Here is a 22,268-nt window from a genome sequence, read left to right on the forward strand (position 1 = left end):
ATCCGTCGTCTATCCCTGCTAGCGGTAGCACCAGGGAGACATCTCACAACACCATTCTCCTCAAACTTCACACCTCTTATGATGGAATCGCCCACCAACAGCTGCTTACTATCAATCCTCACCTTCTCCTTTTTGTCTTTGGCTGCAGTCTTACATACTTTAGGCATGGGAGATGATTGTTTCTCACCCACTGTGCTTGAGCCATCCTCCATGTTGCTCTTGCACTCTGAAAGTGCTGCAAATGAATTATGGAGAGCCACAGACTGTGGGACATGCCTTCTATCCACAACTCTCAGTCTACCAGAACCTACAGTAACCCATCTCCCTATTCTAGGGGGCCTCTGTGGCAGTGGCATTGCAATGTTCTCAGCCTGAGTTTGCTTAGTGGTTAATTTAAAAACCTCATATTTCAAAAAGGTAATTTCCTGCTGCATTATGGAGAGCTGTCTACAGATCAGACAGTATCCAAACCTCTGAAGAGTGGAACCTGAAATAAAAGCACAACAATTCCTGCACAGAACCAGGTCTGCCATTGTAAAGAGGGGAAAGATTTTAAACAAACAACTCTTACTTGTTTAGATTGTATCCACCTCCAGATTACCTCCTGAGTATCTCCTGAATATCTCAATGCTCTTGTAAATCAGCTCTTGGTAAGCAGTCTTGGAGAAGCAGCAAGCTATAATTAGCAAGCTAATACTGTGTGGGTTTATATACACACCCTCCCACAAAGGCTCCTCCCCCAACAGCAAATTAACACCTTACTTGCCTATGCTCATTTGCAATCAGACAATAGAGATACTGTGTCTAGCAAATTCCTTACCTCTCTTGAAACACAGTGTCTGAGTATTGACCAGAAACACCACTGAAGTTCTGCTACAGTGGAAAAACTCTGAGTTAGACTAAGTTGGTCTCCTGAATATCTCAATGCTCTTGTAAATCAGCTCTTGGTAAGCAGTCTTGGAGAAGCAGCAAGCTTTTCACTACACGATAATTAAGCTTCATATAAAAAAGGAAAACCCCTTGAAGGATTTAAGAGAACCTGATACTTGCCGGGCTCTGCTTACATCATCCTCGGTCTCAGTTTTCATGCTGTAAGATTTATGTTGATCTCGCTTCATCGGGTTGCATCATCAGAACTTGACAGGAGCATTACTAAGACTTACTGAATGCACATTTCTATAGCATGCACCTATTACAGCAGGAAATCCGTCACTGCCGATTGAACGCAAAGGATTTATCCAAATGGAGTTCCTTATTTCAGCACATTCAGAACAAGATTTAACGTTACAGGTTCATGACCACGCATCATCAACTGGTCAGTCCCCATCTTAGCCTAAACAGTAATGCCCATGACATAGTAGGCCTCAGACTAGCAGGAAAGATGGCAGGGCACATCAGGGAGATATACCATAAATGATGGATCACTGGAGGTCCACTCCTGGGAAAAAGCCCACAGATCTGAAAATTCTTAGTGCCCAATCTCAGTGATTGGGTTAATGCCGCCATCTCAGCACTACCCTCTACTCCCTAATTAACCCCTTCAATATTACCTTAAAGAGGGCCCACCCTACAGCTATATGGAATTTCATGGCGTTCAGACGCCTCTATTTTTTAGATTGGTGCCCAGTCCGGTCTCCTTAGGAAAGAGTTGGCATTGTGGTCCCTCAACATTATTATCTATGGAAGATACAAAAACAGCCAGGACTATATGGAAAGTGACCAAGACATGCTTTCAGGTCTTCAGGACCCCAATTCTCAGGGTCAGTGGGGGTCCACATAATTTAAAGGGAACCTGTCACCTCCAAAACACATTTTAAACCGACATCATTACCTTACAGTAGCCCCCAGTGTGTTCCAAATCATGTTTTTCATTCCTCCACTGGTTGTTGTATACTTTATAAAAACGCTATTTTAATCTGTGTTTTCGCTATCCTCAGAGTCAGCTTGAAGTAAAGGGGTCAGCGGCCTCCTTGCTTCAAGTCAAGCTACGCCCGCCCCTTACCCGTCCTCCCTTCACTGTGATTGACATCCTGCTGTGAGGCTGGGATCGTGCAAGTCTCGCGCATGCGCGGTGCGCTCCTTGTCACTGCGCGATCCCGTATCCGGCTCCCACACTCAGCCGGACGCTTTCCTCTCTCTGCGCATGCGTCGTGCGTGTGTGCACGATGGAAAATCCCGGCGCATGCGCAGTGAGAGAAAAATGGCTGGCTGAGTGCAGGAGCCGGAGACGGGATCGCGCAGTGACAAGGAGCGCACCGCGCATGCGCGAGACTTGCACGATCCCAGCCTCACAGCAGGATGTCAATCACAGTGAAGGTAAGGAAAATCCTGCAAAGCAAATTATGGAGACACCCTGCTTAAATTAGACTGTCATAGAAGCGAATGGGTAATGTCCACTGCCTTGGTCTCCATTTTTATTTAAGGGTGATTATGGACTAATGGTGCACCACCGGGCAACTTTTACTAGCATGTAAATTTTATTCCCTCCTGTGGATTTGTCTATCCTGTGACAATCATGCATGCACCTCCATTGCCATGCAAAAATCACACAACTAAGGCCAATGTCCACTCAAAGCCTAACAAAAAAAGTTGCATGACGGTGCCTATTTCTCAAGTATACTATGGAATTGCTTAAATTATGGGATTTTCTATCCACTTAGCTGACATTAATGAATGTAAGTGCATTCTGTGATGGTTATTTTTACAACATCACCCCACTAAGTTGCCGTCTACCCTAAGAAAGTTGCATGACTGTCATCATCTATTAGAAAGCCACTTGCTTTAATCTTTGGTTTTCTATCTTCTCATCTGGCAAGATCAAGTGGTTGTAAGGAGATCCAGCAATGGTCATTTTTCCATCTTTTATGCAGAAGTAGCCCCACTAAAGAAGTCACCTAGCCTAATGATAAAGTTGCATGAAGATGGCTGAAAGTCAGAAATTGTAAAAAAAATAATGATTATTATATTATAATTGTGTAAAAATGATGGGATTTTCAGTTTTCTGAGCCAGCAGGATCCATGGCTTGTAATGAGCGTAAGTGGATCCGATGATGGTCATTTTTACATCTTTCAGCGCAGGGACTTAAAGACCTTAAATATTTATCAGCAAGTCTTAACTCACGCTGCAGCTGTGTTTTGTAAGAAGAACTCCGGGACTTTAAGTGGAGCATTAAACTGTCGCTATTAATACTCAGACAAGTGGAAAGCAGCTGTTTGATGAAAGACCCCAAAAGGTGAAGCGGTCATGGTGGAAGGTTTTATTTTTTATTTTATTTAAGATGTCGGAGATAACAGAAGACAACTTTGCGCTTGACTCGCAGGTCAATCAAAGTGATTTTGATAAGATACTAGCAGAAGGACCCGGCTTCACACGGGTATATTTTATCTATTTCATTTTATGTTTCTGTGTGTCATAAAAAGATACCAACAGTTTCCTCCATAGCAGTGACCTCCACAGTGCCCGCCCCTTTAACAGTGACCTCCACAGTGCCCGCCCCTTAAACAGTGATCTCCACAGTGCCCGCCCCTTTAACAGTGACCTCCACAGTGCCCACCCCTGCACATTGACCACCCTTTTAACAGTGACCTTTAAAGTGGCCGCCCCTTTAACAGTGACCTCCACAGTACCCGCCCCTTTAACAGTAACTACCACAGTGCCTGCCCCTTTAACAGTGACCTCCACACTACCTGCCCCTTGAACAGTGACCTCCACAGTGCCCACCCCTTTAACAGGGACCTCCACATTGCCCGTCCCTTTTATAGTGCCTGCCCTTTTAACAGTGACCTCCACAGGGCCCGCCCCTTTAACAGTGACCTCAACAGTGCTTGGCCCTTTAACAGTGACCTCTACAGTGCCCACCCCTTTAACAATGAACTCCACAGCGCCCGTCCATTTAATAGTGGCCCCTTCGCCCATGCATGTAGCAGTGTAGTTGTGCCGTCATACCTCATACGTCATATGAATTTTTAAGGACCTGCGAACTGCTAAAACCTGTGATCAGTTGTTATGGCAACCTGGAGTAGGACCTGCGAGCTTCTATTGGCTAATAAGGGACATGTGACCGTGTAAATGACAGTTCGGATTTAAGTGAAAGGCTTGCTGGCTTCTATTGGCTGATGCCGGTCATATTTTAGGAATATCTCAGCAACGGTACGTCCTAGAGAGCTGAGACCTGGTCTAAAACCTTCCCGGACACCTGATGTATCTGTGTGCCAAATTAGGTGAAGATCGGTCCAGCATAAAAAACGTCTAGATGTCTAGACAGACAGGCAGACAGAAACTCATTTTTATATATATAAGAGACTAGCAGAAGGACCCGGTTTCGCACGGGTATATTCCAACTATTTTATTTCATGTTTCCATGTGTCGTAAAAAGATATCAACCGTATCCCCCATAACAGTGACCTCTTCAGTACCCACCCCTTTAACAATGACCTCCACAGTGCCCAGTGCCTGCCCCTTTAACATTTACCTCCACTGTGTCTGCCCCTTTAATAAAGACCTCCACAGTGGCCTTCCCCTTTAACATTCACCTCCACAGTGGCCGCCCCTTTAACTCTGACCTTCATAGTGCCCGCCCCTTTAACAGAGACCACCGTTTAATAGTGAATTCCACAGTGTCTGCCCCTTTAACAGTGACCTCCACAGTGCATGCCCCTTTGACAGTCACCCCCACAGTTCCTGCCCCTTTAACAGTGACCTTCATAGTGGCCGCCCCTTTAACAGTGACCTCCACAGACCCCGCCCCTTTAGCAGAGACTTCCACAATGCCCGCCCCTTTAACAGTGACCTCCACAGTGCCCACCCCTTTAACATTGACCACCCCTTTAACAGTGACCTTCATAGTGGCCGCCCCTTTAACAGTGATCTCCACAGTGCCTGCCCCTTTAACAGAGACCCCCACAGCTCCTGCTCCTTTAACAATGACCTCCACAGTTCCCGCCCCTTTAACAGTGACCGCCCCTTTAACAGTGACCTCCACAGTGCCCATCCCTTTAACAGTGACCTTTACAGTGTCTGCCCCTTTAACAGTGACCTTCACAGTACCTGCCGCTTTAACAGTGACCTCCACAGTGCCCGCCCCTTTAATATTGACCACCCCTTTAACAGTGACCTTCATAATGGCCACCCCTTTAACAGTGATATCTACAGTGCCCTCCCCTTTAACAGTGACTTCCACAGTGCCCGCCCCTTTAACAGTGACCTCCACAGTGCCCGCCCCTTTAATAGTGACCTCCACAGTGCCCGCCCCTTTAACAGTGACCTCCACAGTGCCGCCCCTTTAATAGTGACCTCCACAGTGTCCGCCCCTTTAACAGTAACCTCCACAGAGACCACCACAATGCACGCCCATTTAACAGTGACATCCACATTGCCCATCCCTTTAATAGTGACCACCCCGTTACTAGTGACCTCCACAGTACCTGCCCTTTTTAACAGTGAACTCCAGAGCGCCCGTCCGTTTTATAGTCGTCCCTGCCCCCCATGCATGTAGCAGTGTAGTTGTGCCGTCATATGACTGTATATTTAAGTACCTGTGATCAGTTGTTATGGCAACCTGGAGTAGGACCTGCGAGCTTCTTCTATTGGCTAAGAAGGGAGATGTGACCGTGTAAATGGCGGTTTGGATTTAAGTGAAAGGCTTGCTGGCTTCTATTAGCTGGTGCAGCTCATGTTTTGGGAATATCTCAGGAACGGTACGTCCGAGAGAGCTAAGACCCGGTCTAAAACCTTCCCGGACACCTGATGTACCTGGGTGCCAAATTAGGTGAAGATCGGTCCAGTCATTTGGTCTCGCATAAAGAACGTACAGACAGACAGACAGAAACTCATTTTTATATATACAGTATAAGAGATTTAGATTTCAGGAATTCGAGGGAATTTACACCATAAAATGCCCATTTCTAAAGTTAGCCATACACTTCAGTGAGCCGGACGACAGCTATGTCTTCCTAGGAGTGATGGTCACAATATAACAGTACACAAATGAATTAAATCAGTTATGACAATTGTGCAGTTCCTGTTACATGCAGATGTATGGTAGGTCCTCATTTAAAAAAAAAAACTAAAAAACTCCATATAAAAAGTTGAGTCAATATAAATAAATTGTATTCTTTCTCATAAACTGGTCCTGAGCTTGTTTTATACTCCAGCGCTGCTCTCACAATTCCACTGATTATTAGAAGCGAACTTGTCAAGAGAACGATAATTCAAGGCAGCAAATCTGCTTTTTTTTATTGCACCGAGCGAAGTGTAAAGATGACACTTCCCAGAATGCAAATTTACATAACAAATTCTGAGAATAAGCAAGCAGGCAATAATTTGAAGTCTCTGTAGTCTGCAGAATGGTGAGTGCAGCTCTAGAATGTAATGCAGGATGTAACTCAGTATCAGTACAGAATAAGCAATTTATGTACACAGTGACTGCACCAGCAGAATAGTGAGTGCAGCTCTGGAGTATCATACAGGATGTAACTCAGGATCAGTACAGGATAAGTAATGTATGTACACAGTGACTGCACCAGCAGAATAGTGAGTGCAGCTCTGGAGTATCATACAGGATGTAACTCAGGATCAGTACAGGATAAGTAATGTATGTACACAGTGACTGCACCAGCAGAATAGTGAGTGCAGCTCTGGAGTATAATACAAGATGTAACTCAGGATCAGTACAGGATAAGTAATGTATGTACACAGTGACTGCACCAGCAGAATAGTGAGTGCAGCTCTGGAGTATCATACAGGATGTAACTCAGGATCAGTACAGGATAAGTAATGTATGTACACATTGACTGCACCAGCAGAATAGTGAGTGCAGCTCTGGAGTATCATACAGGATGTAACTCAGGATCAGTACAGGATAAGTAATGTATGTACACAGTGACTGCACCAGCAGAATGGTGAGTGCAGCTCTGGAGTATAATACAAGATGTAACTCAGGATCAGTACAGGATAAGTAATGTATGTACACAGTGACTGCACCAGCAGAATAGTGAGTGCAGCTCTGGAGTATAATACAGGATGTAACTCGGGATCAGTACAGGATAAGTAATGTAATGTATGTGCACAGTGACTGCACCAGCAGAATAGTGAGTGCAGCTCTGGAGTATAATACAGGATGTAACTCAGGATCAGTACAGGATAAGTTATGTATGTACACAGTGACTGCACCAGCAGAATAGTGAGTGCAGCTCTGGAGTATAATACAAGATGTAACTCAGGATCAGTACAGGATAAGTAATGTATGTACACAGTGACTGCACCAGCAGAATAGTGAGTGCAGCTCTGGAGTATAATACAGGATGTAACTCGGGATCAGTACAGGATAAGTAATGTATGTACACAGTGACTGCACCAGCAGAACAGGGAGTGCAGCTCTGGAGTATAATACAGGATGTAACTCAGGATGAGTACAGGATAAGTAATGTATGTACACAGTGACTGCACCAGCAGAATAGTGAGTGCAGCTCTGGAGTATAATACAGGATGTAACTCAGGATCAGTACAGGATAAGGCTCCATTCACACGTCCGTGGTGTGTTGCGGACCCGCAAATTGCGGGTCTGCAACACACCCGCCCGGCACCCCCATTGAAATGCCTATTCTTGTCCGCAAGCTGCGGACAAGAATAGGACATGCTCTATCTTTTTGCGGAGCTGCGGACCCAAAATCGGGGCCGCGCTTCGCAATTGCGGCTGCAGACAGCACACTGTGTGCTGTCCGCATCCATTCCATCCCCATAGAGAATGAATGGGTCCGCACCCGTTCCGCAAAATTGCGGAACGGATGCGGACACATTTTGCAGACGTGTGAATGGAGCCTTAGTAATGTATGTACACAGTGACTGCACCAGCAGAATAGTGAGTGCAGCTCTGGAGGATAATACAGAATGTAACTAGGTGATTTTCCTAGTCTATGACGGAAAGTCATGGTTTTATTAAAGACACGGAGGCGAGTATTGCTATCTCCTTCTTTACTGTCCACCTTATAGCAGCAAAGAAAAAACTTTACATAACATGACGTAACCATAGTAACATCACCCTCCCCTCATAGTCCATATAATAGACGGCTCCTCCTATAGATCCTCCTCTTTCTTTACGAGCCTGACACCATGACCGGAACCACCGAACACGAAACCGGAACCTTGAATCGGGAAAACGACCAGCATGGAACCACCGGAACATCCGAACGAACACCATCAGCTGAGATCACTGGAACCTTTCTTCCTTGAAAGCCAACATGGCTATAACTGGAGCAGAGTAATTGAAGCCCGTAGCGAATCAACTTCCTCCTGAAAGTGATAAACAAATTAAGCAATGGGCAGAAAAATACATCGCCAGTCATACGCGATCCTGCCATCATAAAAATCTTAAGCCGACTATGCAGACAAAGCATGCAAATCAGAATGAAAACCACAGAAAATACATTGTAAGGGAGGGAATCCCAGGGTGGGCAATACTCGCCTCCGTGTCTTTAATGAAACCATGACTTTCCGTCATAGACTAGGAAAATCACCTAGTTTTACAGCAAGACACGGAGGCTCCTATTGCTAAGTTTAAAGTTGAGCAATCACAGCAGAAAACAAATGTGGAGGCGGTCTAAAATAATACTCCCTGAATGTCGATGCCGAAGACCAGTCCGCAAGACGTAGAATATCCTCCAATCGTGCCCCCGAAACAGCCAAGGCGGTAGCTGAAGCGCCTCTAGCGGAATGAGCTGTAAATATGGAAGTATCAATTCCTGCTAACGACATAATCCACTTCATCCAGCGCGCCAAAGTAGGGCTGGACACAGGACCAAACGGATGCCGAATGGACAAGAAAAGCTGAGGAACCGAAGACAACCGGTAAGTACGCGTCCGGGATTCATACTCCTTCAAACAAGCCACCGGACAAAGAACCGGCGAAGCTGGAAACGATGGGTAAGAGACCGACCTAATGTTGGTCTTAGTACGTCTGGATATATTGAAGGTGACCCCCTCCGGAGTGAAAGATCTGGCGTCGTGATCAAGCGCCCGAACATCAGAGACCCGCTTACAGGATATCAAGCAAAATAGAACCACTAATTTGGCCGACAACTGCCGTAAGGTGAGATCCGGGTTACCTGGCCAGTTGGATAAAAAGGACAAAACTAAAGACACGTCCCAAGTCGTGGTAAAGCGAGGACGGGGAGGACGAGACATGCGGGAACCGCGAAGCAAACGCGATACAGAAGGGTGCTGTCCCGCAGGGACACCATCAAAACCCTGATGCGTAGACGAAATAGCGGATCTGAACAAATTAATTGTCCGATAAGCTTTACCCGCTTCGAAAAGGGAAGTAAGAAAGTCTAGAAGATGGTTCACAGGGGCCGAAACGGGATCCAAGTACCGTTCCACGCACCAACCAGACCAAGATCGCCAGGCTGCCCGATAAGATTTTCTGGTGCCGGGAGCCCATGCGTTGTCCAAAAGGCGTCTAGTTGCCTCTGAAATATCACCGATTTCTCCAGGCGTCCTGAGATCCGGCAGGCTATCAGACATAGGGATCCGTCCAACAGGAGCGGGTGGTGTAATCCTCGAGGGTCCAGGAGGAGATCCATCCGATTCGGGAGAAGAAACGGCACATCTATCAGGAGACCCAGTAGTGACGGAAACCAAGCCTGAGTCCCCCAAAAGGGGACCACCACTACCAATTCGGCCAGATGACGACGAACATGCAACATCATCCTCGGGATCATAGCAAATGGCGGGAATGCATACATCAGCGGACCGGACCAGGATTGAAGGAACGCGTCCACTGCCTCTGCCGCCGGATCCGGGCGCCAGCTGAAAAACCGTGGAAGCTGGGTGTTCAGACGTGAGGCAAATAGGTCTATCGCAAAAGGACCCCCATTCCTGGATAACTCTGAAAATGTCTCTGGTGCTAGCATCCAATCGCTGCTGTCCGTAAGGTATCGAGAGCCCCAATCCGCCCGAATGTTGTGAAGTCCCGGGAGGTATTCCGCTTGAACCATGACCTCCCTGGAGAGACAAAAGGCCCAGAAATCTTTCGCTAACCGTGCCAAGGTAGCTGAGCGCGTACCTCCCAACCGGTTGATGTACCGTACTGCAGACACATTGTCCATCCTCAAACGAATGCACGCCCGAGCCATCCCGTTGGTGAAACTCCGAATGGCAAAGGAACCGGCAAGAAGTTCCAACGCGTTGATATGAAGTCGTGCCTCTTCTGCGGACCACCGGCCACCTGTGGAGATCCCGTTGCAGTGGGCACCCCAACCGTGAAGGCTGGCGTCCGACTCGACAGTGAAATCGGGTTGTAAACCGAATATCGCTTTGCCGTTCCATGCTTCCAGGTTGTCGATCCACCAAGCGATCTCTTCCCGAGATTCCGGGTCCAGGATCAGAGTGTCTGCGAACGCAGCGCCAGAGCGGAGATGCGCTATCTTCAAGCGCTGAAGGGCCCTGTAGTGCAATGGGGCCGGAAACACTGCTTGGTTCGATGAGGCGAGAAGACCTATGATCCTGGCCAAATGACGTAGGGACAGCCGAGGCATAGACAGGGCATGTCTGAGTTCCTTGCGTATGGCACGCAGCTTCGTTGCGGGTAGGGAGAGGGATTCGGACACTGAATCCACGGTAAACCCCAAGAACTCCATCCTCTGCGATGGTTCTAAGCACGACTTCTCGTGGTTGACGAGAAAACCTAGACGGGATAGAAGGTCCATCGTCCAGCGGAGATGTATCAACAGAGTCGAGGCTGACTGGTGCATGACAAGCATGTCGTCCAGGTATATAATGAGGCGGACCCCACGACTGCGAAGCCAGGCAACCACTGGTCGCATAAGTTTCGTGAAGCACCACGGTGCTGATGAAAGGCCGAAAGGGAGGCAAGAGAACCTCCAGATTTCTCCCCTCCCCAGGAACCGCAGTAAGTCCCTGGATGGGGCGGACACAGGTACTGTTAAGTAAGCGTCCTTGAGGTCTAGTTTTACAAACCAATCGCCTGGCATGAGGAGATCTCGGAGTAGATGGATGCCCTCCATCTTGAAGTGGCGATAGCGGACAATCGCATTCAGAGCCCGTAAATTGATAACAGGGCGCATCTGACCCCCTTTCTTCTGGACCAGAAAGATAGAGCTGATGACACCCGTCCTGCCTGGTGGTGCCCTCTCGATCGCCCGCTTGTGGTAGAGGGAAGTGAGTTCTAGGTCTACCAGCGCGGCGTCGGGGCGAGACAGCAGGGAGGTGGGAGGGGCAGAAATCTGGTCTGGCGAAGCCACGAGTTCTACGTGGAAGCCTACTACAGTGGATAAAATCCAAGGGTCGGATGTTATTGTCGCCCAAGCAGGGGAAAAATGTAGGAGTCTGCCCCCTATGCAATGCTCCAAAGAAACCCCCATCGGGGGAGGACTTACCGAAATGTCGTCGTGAGGACTGATTTCCTCTGTAGGGTCTGCCACGCCATTGTCCACCTCTGGCCGGGAAGAACGGGGATGGAAACCTCTGTTCCTGGAAGGCGGGGCGTTGATGAAAGGAGCCTCTGCCCGCGTTGCGGGTTTGAAAATTGGAACGGCCGGACAGACGGCCCCTAATACTGCCGGCCCTGGTGGAGACCCGTCCCTGGAAAACTCTCCTAATTGAAGATTGGGCCTTATCTAAGGCAGTGAAAGTTCCCACGAACCGGCTCAAGTCCTTAATAAAGGAGTCGCCAAAGAGATGACCCTGAGCATCTGCGCCTGATTCAGTAAGGGCCAGGTTGGCCAGTTTCGGGTCTATTTTAAATAGAATTGCCTTCCTTCTCTCGATTGCTAGAGAGGAGTTGGCATTGCCCGCGATGCAAATTGCACGCTGGATCCAGCCTCTCATTTCCTCAGGGTCAATAGGGGACCCATCTGATCTGGCATTCTCAGCCATCTCAAATAATTTGGCCAGAGGACCAAACACATCCAGGAGCTTGTCCTGACAGCTACGCAGAGCTGAGTCTAACCCCTTACGGGGATTCCAGCCTGACTTGGCCAGGAATTGTGTGACCTTGGGGTCAACCATCGGGGTGTCACATACCTTATTAGGTACAATGGGCCTAGGGCATTCAGCCTTCATCTTGTTTCTCGCCTCCTTGCTAAGGGGGCGGCGGACCCAATGTTCCAGGTATTTACCAACATGGTAGCCACTCCGCCGATCTGGGATGGTGGAGGGCGTTAGGGTCAAACATGGGCTCTCCCAAAGAGTCAACCAGGGAGGAGGCCGGAGTAGCCCTGGCAGAGGGATCCTTCACCTGAGAAGTGGAAGGAGTGGGGCAGTTTGGGGAACTAGGCCCCGCATGCGTTTCATCCTCAGAATCAGCATTTGTATCAGCAAAGGCCTCCTCATCTGACCCAATATCGGCGTCAGAATCGCTCAATTGTTGCGCTCTAGCGCATTTCCAAGGCCGCGCCCGTTCTGCCTGGCGCGGAAAGGCTCTCTTACGCGATCTAAGCGCGTGTTCAAGGGTGGCCGGAGGCGCACCAGTCAATTGTACCTGTGACACAGGACTATTCATAGGAGGCTGCTGAGCTGTGGGGGGCGCAGGCTGTACAGGCCCTGAAACAGGGTGACCAGCCAGTGCCTGTGCTATCGTCTGAGACAGCACAGAGGACATGGAGTCCATAGCAGCAGTGATTGCGGCCGAGACAGAGCGCTGCAGCGCTACTGCCTGAGTGTCCCTATCCATATATGAATCTCTCACAGGAGATGAGGGAGCTGAGGCCTCAGGGGTAGGGTCTGAAAGAGGCATGGTGAGAAAGTATACTAAAATATATATACTGCAGGAATAAAACCGATCTAATCTAAAGGTAAGGGATCGGATCTAACTAGAAAGATAGTTAAGAGAACTAGACTAAAACTGGGTTATTCACCCGCTTGAGAGTAGCGCCGACGTCAGGCGACTGGAACCCAGGAAGATGCGGTGACAAATGCCAGGGCCGCCGAAGTCTCGCGACGCCCGACTGGAGATACCAGAGGAAAACAAAATGGGCGCCGAAATCCCGCGATATCCAGCGGGAGACGGCAAAGGTGTACCAAAATGGCCGCCGCGATCTCGCGAGATCACGCGACTATGGAGAAGACTGGGCAGAGCGCGGGAAACGATGCGGTGAAGGCGGTAAGACGCAGTAATGATTAGAAAACTTTATGGGCGCAGGATGTAAACCGCAATAAGCGGAGGCTATGGGGGGAAAAAACAAAACGATCCCCATGACACAAATACCAGCAATGGAGATGGCCGCAGGGGAATAGCCCCAAGCAATGCCCTGCACCATAAACGCTAAGAAAAGCGTGCAGTTAAAACAAAAACATGACATAAAGCATATATAATAAATGCACAATCAGAATACAGCATATATAAATCAATGCACAATATGAATAAAACAGGAGCTGCCAAAATGAGTACTTATCTTGGTGGCAGCAGCAAAGAAAAGAAAGAGGAGGATCTATAGGAGGAGCTGTCTGTTATATGGACTGTGAGGGGAGGGTGTATGTTACTATGGTTACGTCATGTTATGTAAAGTTTTTTCTTTGCTGCTGTGTGGTGACAGTAAAGAAGGAGATAGCAATAGGAGCCTCCGTGTCTTGCTGTAAAACTCAGGATCAGTACAGGATAAGTTGAGCATGGATATATTGCCTCAACATAAAATGTACGTTTATTCTATACCGTATGAAACCTTCATGTTAATGATGGTGATACACTTTATTGCTTACATTATATATATAGAGAGAGAGAGAAAAAAAAAAGGTTTATGATTTGTGTCATCCATTAGGTGCTGTAGGTTAGATAAATGAGACCCTAATAGTACATGGACCATTGTTACCCCGCAGTGAGACCACCCAGCTTAGGAAGGGTGCCGAGATGAATTCACATGTCTGAAATATTTCCTTACAATTACCGAAAATCTGGTTGAAAGTTGAGGCCTGCATTCATCCATTAAGCTCTGATTTTTCCATAGTTAGTCCACAACAATATCCAAATATCTCGTTCTGAGCAAAACCAACTGGAAACTCTACCAGCCGCAGCCCCAGGATGTTTGAATGTCATCTAAATAGCTTATACAACCTCAGGTTCTGGATGATAAACACGCGGCCGGCTGCGGGCAGCTCCGGAGCACATGAGAAATGTAACGCCACGTTATTTGACAGTTCCATTGAGGAGGTTGACTGCGTTCACTTTCTTCTGGTGTTTTATTGCTCCTTAATCAGAAAGGAATCCAGAACTTTCTAAACAAAGTCACCTTTCATGTGAGGGTGTTATGGTGTGACGTGCCACCAAGCAGGTGTTTTCTGGTCCCAGAGAGGGTGAAGAACAGCAGCTCCACAACCAAAGAGCCAGAGCTGATACCGCCGACATATAAGGGGCACTGCAACCCCACTGTGCGGAGTCATAATCCAGTCTCCATTGTCTAATAGAAATTATCTTTGACCAGATGAACTTTCACATTGACCATCTCAAATAGCCGTAGGTTGAGTTTACCCCCAATCAATTATGGTTTGTTTTTGAGATACTGGTCATATGTTGAAAGATATCTGCAACAGAATCCAGGAAGCTGAGATATAAGCTGCTGTCTATAGGGGTCCTCAAATTATATTTTCAGTTGTCTGGAACCTGAGATGCAAGCTGCAGTATTTAAGGTCTTCACAGTGTCCCCCAATTCACATTTATAGGACTTCAGTAGGCTGAGAGATACAGTAGATTAGTGGGACTGCAATTCCCAGCATAAATAATATAGAGCGAAGCCTGGAAGTCACCAACAAACTGCTCCTCCCATCAGTCTTATAGATCCATTAGTCAATAGTGACGACTTCAAGTCATAGGCAAGAGCAGCCCAATCAGTCCTCCAATGCAAGGACAATATAGAGCCTTCAGAAAGTCTTCAGACCCCTTCACTTTTTCACATTTTGTTATGTTGCCACCTTGTGCTAAAATTGAAAATAAATATAATTTTCTTCCCCATCAATCTGCATTCAGTCTACCAGAATGAGAAAGTGAGAACAGAATGCTAGAAATCTTTACTAATTTATTGAAAAGGAAGAACCAAAATCTGCATTAACATACTGTAAGTATTCAGCCCCTTTACCAAGGACATAAGTTTTCAGCCCCTTTACTCAGGACATAAGTATTTAGACCCTTTACTCAGGACTTGGTTGATAGATTGGACTGGATTTGGGGATTTCGTCCATTCTTCTCGGGCTCTGTCAGGTTAGATCGAGGCCATCATTGGCAGCCATTTTCAGGTCTCTCCAGGGATGTTCCATTGGGTTCAGGGCTCTGGCTGGGACACTCACTCACTCATAGAGTTGTCCCTAAGCCGCTTCTGTGTTGTCCTGGCCGTGTGCTTGGGGCCATTGTCTTGTTGGAAGGTGAACCTTCGGTCCAGTCTGAGGTCCAGATTAGGAATATCTCTGTAATTTGCTCCATTCAGCTTTCCATCCACACTGACCAGTCCCCCCCCCCCCCCCCTCCCCCCAGCATGCTTCACTGTAGAGATGGCATTGGGCAGGTGATGAGCCGTGCCTGGTTTCTTCCAGACATGATGCTTAGAATTGAGGCTAAAAAGTTCACTCTTGGTTTCATCAGACCAGAGAATCTTGGTCACCTCTCTAGCAAGGCCCTTCTCCCCCAATTACTTAGTTTGGAGCCGTGGCAGCAGCGCTAGGAAGAGTCCTGGTTGATCCAAACTTCTTCCATGTAAGAATTATGGAGGCCGATGTGCTCCTGGGAACTTTCAGTGCAGCAGCAATGTTTGTCCTCTTCTCCAGATCTATTCCTCCACACAATCCTGTCTCTGAGCTCTACAGGCAGTTCTTTCCTTCATGACTTTGTTTTTGCTCTGATCCATTGTCAGCTGTGAGATCTTATATAGACAGGGCTGTGTCTTTCCAAATCATGTCCAATCCACTGAATTTACCACAGATGACTCCAATCAAGGTGCAGAAACATCTCAAAGATGATGAAGAGAAATAGGAGCTAAATGTCAAGTGTCATAGTAAAGGGTTTGAATACTTATGTCCAGGTGAAATTTTCTTTATTATAAAATTTGCAAAACTGTCTAAACTTCAGTTTTCACTTTCTCCTTATGGGGTATTCAGTTCAGAATGAGGGGAAAGCTTTTTCTTCTTTTTTTTTTTAGCACAAAGAGTAACATAACAAAACGTGAAAAAAAAAATGAAAGGGTCTGAAGACTTTCTAGATCTCATCAGAATAATTTTCATGTTTTTGATTGAGGTATGTTATAATAATTATGGGTAATTATAGGTTTATACAGGGGCAGATTTGGTATTTCTGGGGCCCCAAGTAAATGTAAGTCTTGAGTCCTTGTCTTATCACTCAGGTTGATCCAACCCCATCACACAGCTAATATAGTGATCACTTATGCGCCCCTCATACAGGATGATGCCTCCGTATGGGCTCCCACAACAGTATAATGGCCCTTTTGTAACCCCAACGCAATATGGTGCCCCTTCACATAGTGTCTCCAAAATGAATACTCACCTAGCTCACTTTCCCATGAGCAGATGTGTCTTATGTTGGAGACGTTGATAAGCATGTTTCAATTTCACTACTCACTGAACATAATCTGGGTCCAACTGAATAAACCAATGATGCCAAGACCAAAAACTGGAGTCGAGAACCAGAAGCAGCATGAACTGCAACACTGATACATTGTAACAATCAGGATAAGGAAGGGCTTATAGAAGAATCCCAGGAATGGATACAATTGTAACACCCTCATTGTGATGAGAAGTATTAGATCTGTGTTAGTTCTTAGCCTCTTGATGTAAACACAAATGTTCATTCCCTTGCACTAACAGCAAGCAGAGATCTTAAAATGGTGAGGAAGTAAAACCTAAAATACATTAGAATGCTGTAGAACTTTTCATCATGCAATCAGTAGGCTGGAGTCTTTTCTGCTCATAGGTTTATGGGTCATATGATTAGCAGAAAGTCGTGAACAATCCTGGGAAACAGTCAGAAATCCAACCTGCCAAAATGTCTGAGCAATAGGAGAGGATACGGTTCTGCAGAGACGCGGAGATCTGACCTCCACGTCCAGGAATAGCCCTCAGATTTGGTTTATTTTCATTCCTTTCAGATCACGTTTTTTACCAGTGGAAATATCAGACGAAGGAGGTTTATATTCCTGGAACCCAAAGTTTTGTTGTAGAAAAGAATTTCCTAAAACTGTGATATTTAATGTCCACAGCAAACATGGCCCCAAACCTCAAGAGCAAATTATTTTTTCTAACTGGGATCTGACAGCTGTACGTCTCCTGTGCTGCTAAATATTCATGGATCTTAGATAAAAAAAAATGAAAACTTTCTATCTATCTATCTATCTATCTAGAAAAACAGGAAAATGGCAGCACTAGAAAAAAAATGAATCAAAGAACAAAATAGGTGCACGCCTGAGGGGACTAGACTTATTGCCCAATATACAAAACAGCATAAGGCTGCATTCACACGTCCGTGGTGTGTTGCGGACCCGCAAATTGCAGGTCCGCAACACACCAGCCCGGCACCCCCATAGAAATGCCTATTCTTGTCCGCAAGCTGCGGACAATAATAGGACATGCTCTATCTTTTTGCAGAGCTGCGGACCCAAAATCGGGGCCGCGCTCCGCAATTGCGGCTGCAGACAGCACACTGTGTGCTGTCCGCATCTATTCTGTCCCCATAGAGAATGAATGGGTCCGCACCCATTCCGCAAAATTGCGGAAAGGATGCGGACCCATTTTGCGGACGTGTGAATGGAGCCTAAAGGTAGTAATCTGAAAAAGTATTAAAAATGCAAAAAGTTTTTTCACCCATATGGATATGCAACGTTTCGGCTCAACCTTAGGGCTCATGCACACAACCGTATGCCCTCCGAGACATACAGTCCGTGAGTGGGCCATATGTCCCAGAGCGGCATACATCGTGCGCACGGGAGAGCACAGCATCATAGGTTACTGTGCGAATCGGGCCGCCCGCAGGGCTATAGTCCTGTAATCATATGATATTATGAGTGGGGGACAATAGCCCCGCGGGCGGCCCGGTGCGCACAGCATCATAGTAACCTATGATGCTGTGCGCTCCCATGCGCACGATGTATGCCACTCTGGGACATATGGCCCGCTCACAGACTGTATGTCTCGGAGGGCATACGGTCGTGTGCATGAGCTATAAGGTTGAGCCGAAACGTTGCATATCCATATGGGTGAAAACACTTTTTGCATTTGTTATACTTTTTCAGAGTACTACCTTTTTGCTGTTCTATCTACAGTACAGACCAAAAGTTTGGACACACCTTCTCATTCAAAGAGTTTTCTTTATTTTCATGACTATGAAGGCATCAAAACTATGAATTAACACATGTGGAATTATATACATAACAAACAAGTGTGAAACAACTGAAAATATGTCATATTCTAGGTTCTTCAAAGTAGTCACCTTTTGCTTTGATTACTGCTTTGCACACTCTTTGCATTCTCTTGATGAGCTTCAAGAGGTAGTCCCCTGAAATGGTCTTCCAACAGTCTTGAAGGAGTTCCCAGAGATGCTTAGCACTTGTTGGCCCTTTTGCCTTCACTCTGTGGTCCAGCTCACCCCAAACCATCTCGATTGGGTTCAGGTCCGGTGACTGTGGAGGCCAGGTCATCTGGCGCAGCACCCCATCACTCTCCTTCATGGTCAAATAGCACTTACTTTCAAAGTTTTCCCAATTTTTCGGCTGACTGACTGACCTTTATTTCTTAAAGTAATGATGGCCACTCGTTTTTTCTTTACTTAGCTGCTTTTTTTATTGCCATAATACAAATTCTAACAGTCTATTCAGTAGGACTATCAGCTGTGTATCCACCTGACTTCTCCTCAACGCAACTGATGGTCCCAACCCCATTTATAAGGCTAGAAATCCCACTTATTAAACCTGACAGGGCACACCTATGAAGTGAAAACCATTTCAGGGGACTACCTCTTGAAGCTCATCAAGAGAATGCCAAGAGTGTGCAAAGCAGTAATCAAAGCAAAAGGTGGCTACTTTGAAGAACCTAGACTATGACATATTTTCAGTTGTTTCACACTTGTTTGTTATGTATATAATTCCACATGTGTTAATTCATAGTTTTGATGCCTTCAGTGTGAATCTACAATTTTCATAGTCATGAAAATAAAGAAAACTCTTTGAAAGAGAAGGTGTGTCCAAACTTTTGGTCTGTACTGTATCTATTATCTCTCTATCACATTATCTATCTATCTACCACTTCAATATAAATGCTAAAATCTATCAGTCTATTATAGTGTTCATATATTTTTGGCGATTCTCCATCCGTTTCTCCTCTGTGTCCTGCTCTGTAGGTTCTTCTGGGTCTCCTGTATTTCCAGATTTGCAGTAACAGCTCAGTATAGACAGACACATTCACATCGACAGCTCCCTGTATGAGAAGGGAAATATAATCCACCCCAAGATCCCAAATCTCCGGTTCTCATTTTATAACCTGGAGGGGATAAACATCTCTGAGTGATTGGGACCCGCGCTCAGGTTACAAACGGCGGCTATTTGTGCCATGCAGGAGAGCGAGCAATAATCAGCCGCTACAAGCCGCCTCCACCACTCAGCCTGTGTACGGAAGGAAAGATGGAGGCCACATGAGCTGACATCAGTGAACCTAGGTACGACTAGGCCAAACTTTGGTGCACATTGGCGCATTATGGCACATTTTTCACAGAACTTGGAACATCTAGTTTTTGAGAAATCCTTTGCACCAGCTTGACAAGGGGTGTGGCTTGTCATAAAGGGTGTGGTCTCATGAGAAAGGGGTGTGGCATAAAATATAACATTTAGGGGGAGATTTATAATTTCTCTTGTGCTATAAAAATTGCATTAAAAAGTCACAAGCTGTGTGTCTGTTACTTTTTAAATACATCTTTTTGAGAGAGAAAAAAGTCACAAATGACTCTTTTTTATACTGCCATCCCCACTTAAAAATAAAATGAAGGCTTGGCAAGGGTGGAAAAGGCATGCGGCCAACAGCCGAGACAAATTTATCTTCCTTTGTCCCAGTTTTCAGAGCTGGACGGGTGGACACAGGCCCTTTAACTCTTTAGTCCCACTTTTAGGACGCTAAGATAAAAGTTTTACCTGCAGTTGCAACGCACGGGGGGGCAACGTCCATGGGATCCCTTTTAAGGTGGTATAAGTGTTTGTCGTGACGCCAGCTGCACTGCAGCAACCTTGTTGCAGGGCCCCCTTTTAGTGATATGGTGGTACCCATGCCAGAGTGGTGTAGGGTGGCCTTATGTCCCTTACAGGTGTTGCACTTGTCACGGTGCTCCTACCTGGATACACTGGAACTCCAGGCGTGGCTGTCCGCTGCAGCAAAAGGGGTAGTTGAATGGAGCGGTGAAAAAATAAATTGGAGCTCAGACGTGGTGATGAACTTGAAAACAGCTTTACTTGAAAAAAACTTGCATCAGGCAACAATCTTCCAACTTTATCTTGGTCACCAGTAGGCTTTGGCATTCATTCTGGCAGGCAAACACACTCGGCTCTGCTACATCTGCTACTCTTTGGCTCTGCTGTGCTGACAGGATTAAATAGGAACTTTTCCTCTCTGCTGCACTTAACTTTCTGTAGTCTGGTCTGTCTTTGTCTTGCTTTATCCAGGGAACTATACTTCCTGTCTTCAGAGGCTCCAAACTGTGGCCTCCACATCCAGCAGAGCTGAAGGTGCTCTAGCGGGCCTAAGCAGGGCCGAGCTCCTGCAACATAACCTCCCTTGGCAGGGGGTAGACTCCACACTGACCTTCACTAATTAAACTCTTTCCCCTAAAGAGAGGGCTAGATTGGAAAGAAAGGCTCCATCCTCTGTCCCTGTAGCTCTGCCATACTTGCCGCCATCTGCTGGTGAACCAGGCACATTACATCAAACATAACAGTTGCATAGAAATAAACATACACATTTTGCAGGATCTGGAAATAAGTGCATTTGATGACATTATATTACCCATATGAGATAGTGGAGAGGTGTAAAAGGTGGTAATGCACCTCTGGGGCGTTACACAGTCCTATATAAACCCCCCCCCCCATATCTATGTGAGTTGTGTCACTTGACATACTCAGCTCTCCTACATCTTTATATAAAATGAGTCAATGACCCAGCAGAAGGAACCTTTCTTGGCCCTGACACCGAGGAATGCTCAGGCCATTCCCCGGATCGTACACTGTATACAGCTTGGTGAGGGACCACCTGGGTCGTCAGCTGGAGAGCTCTAAGATTTCATTCTGATACTTTGGCACCGGCTTGGCCCTTTTTTTTTTTTTTTTCAGCTTAGTCTGAATTAAAGAGAGTGCTCGTTTTCCCAGCGCTGCCTTTTTCTATGCGAGACACGAGGTACAAAGAGAGATAATGGGGCGATGACAGGTTGCGTCTCGGTCTCAGTGAACTGAATCGCTCTCAGAGGACTCAGCAGATTCAGACTCCAGGTACAATTGTATTCTAGACACCATGAATAGAGGGCCTGGCTATAGAGAGCAGCCATGTGTCCATAGCGCTTGTCCCTCAAAGGGTCCTCAGGCCCCCCACTAATGCTATATTGCACTATGCATGGTATATGATACAAAAAACAGGGTGCTGAGGAACAACATGTCCTTACAAGTCTTCAACGCACACAGCCCAAATTATATAGTAAGTGTTCCGACGGCACATTCCCTTTAAGGAAAATCTCCACCCCTGTGACCCCTGTAGAACAGAAATATGTAAAAGCCTCCATTTATGCATCATTCTCAGTTTCCCCTCTGTAACTTGCCCCCCGCCCTTAGTGATCATATGACCGGGTGCAGCCTATATAGCGAAAGGAAAAAAATCGGGTGTAATCTGACAGCGATGCGGATGTGGGTAAATAATAATAGCCACGGGTTGCTACAATGTTGAAACCATACTGTAACAGCAAAAACAATACTGCAAAGTGCAATTGACACTTAATCCGCTGCTACTAAGGGGGTGGGCACCTCTGTACCTTGTGTTCTGCCCGGCCGCCCAAATCTAGAACCCGCTGATCACACTTGGTGTCCAAAGTAAACCTATAGCAATGTTATTGTCTATGGCGGTGTTATTTGGGCACTATATTCACATTTTACACCCTGTGGGTGTACCCTTACAGTCTCCAGACCATACAACCCTCCCCCCTAAAGAAGTTGAGGTCGAAGAACAGACCCTCTGACCAGATCCCCTAAATATGGTAGATACACACCCTAAAGAAGATCCTTTAAATACAGACCCA

The 22,268-nt window shown here is 46.5% G+C and overlaps 1 long non-coding RNA gene across 1 annotated transcript; it reads right to left on the reverse strand.

The window, feature by feature from the left end:
* Nucleotides 1-1,786: 1,786 nt before the first annotated feature.
* LOC121008574 lies at nucleotides 1,787-21,958 on the reverse strand. The gene is made up of 3 exons (XR_005780600.1): nucleotides 21,948-21,958; nucleotides 11,260-11,264; nucleotides 1,787-1,943 (listed from the first exon to the last, which is right to left on the reverse strand). It is a non-coding gene; the product is annotated as an uncharacterized LOC121008574 (long non-coding RNA).
* Nucleotides 21,959-22,268: the final 310 nt, after the last annotated feature.

This window comes from Bufo bufo, chromosome 7, assembly GCF_905171765.1.
Source record: "Bufo bufo chromosome 7, aBufBuf1.1, whole genome shotgun sequence".
Classification (NCBI taxonomy): domain Eukaryota; kingdom Metazoa; phylum Chordata; class Amphibia; order Anura; family Bufonidae; genus Bufo; species Bufo bufo.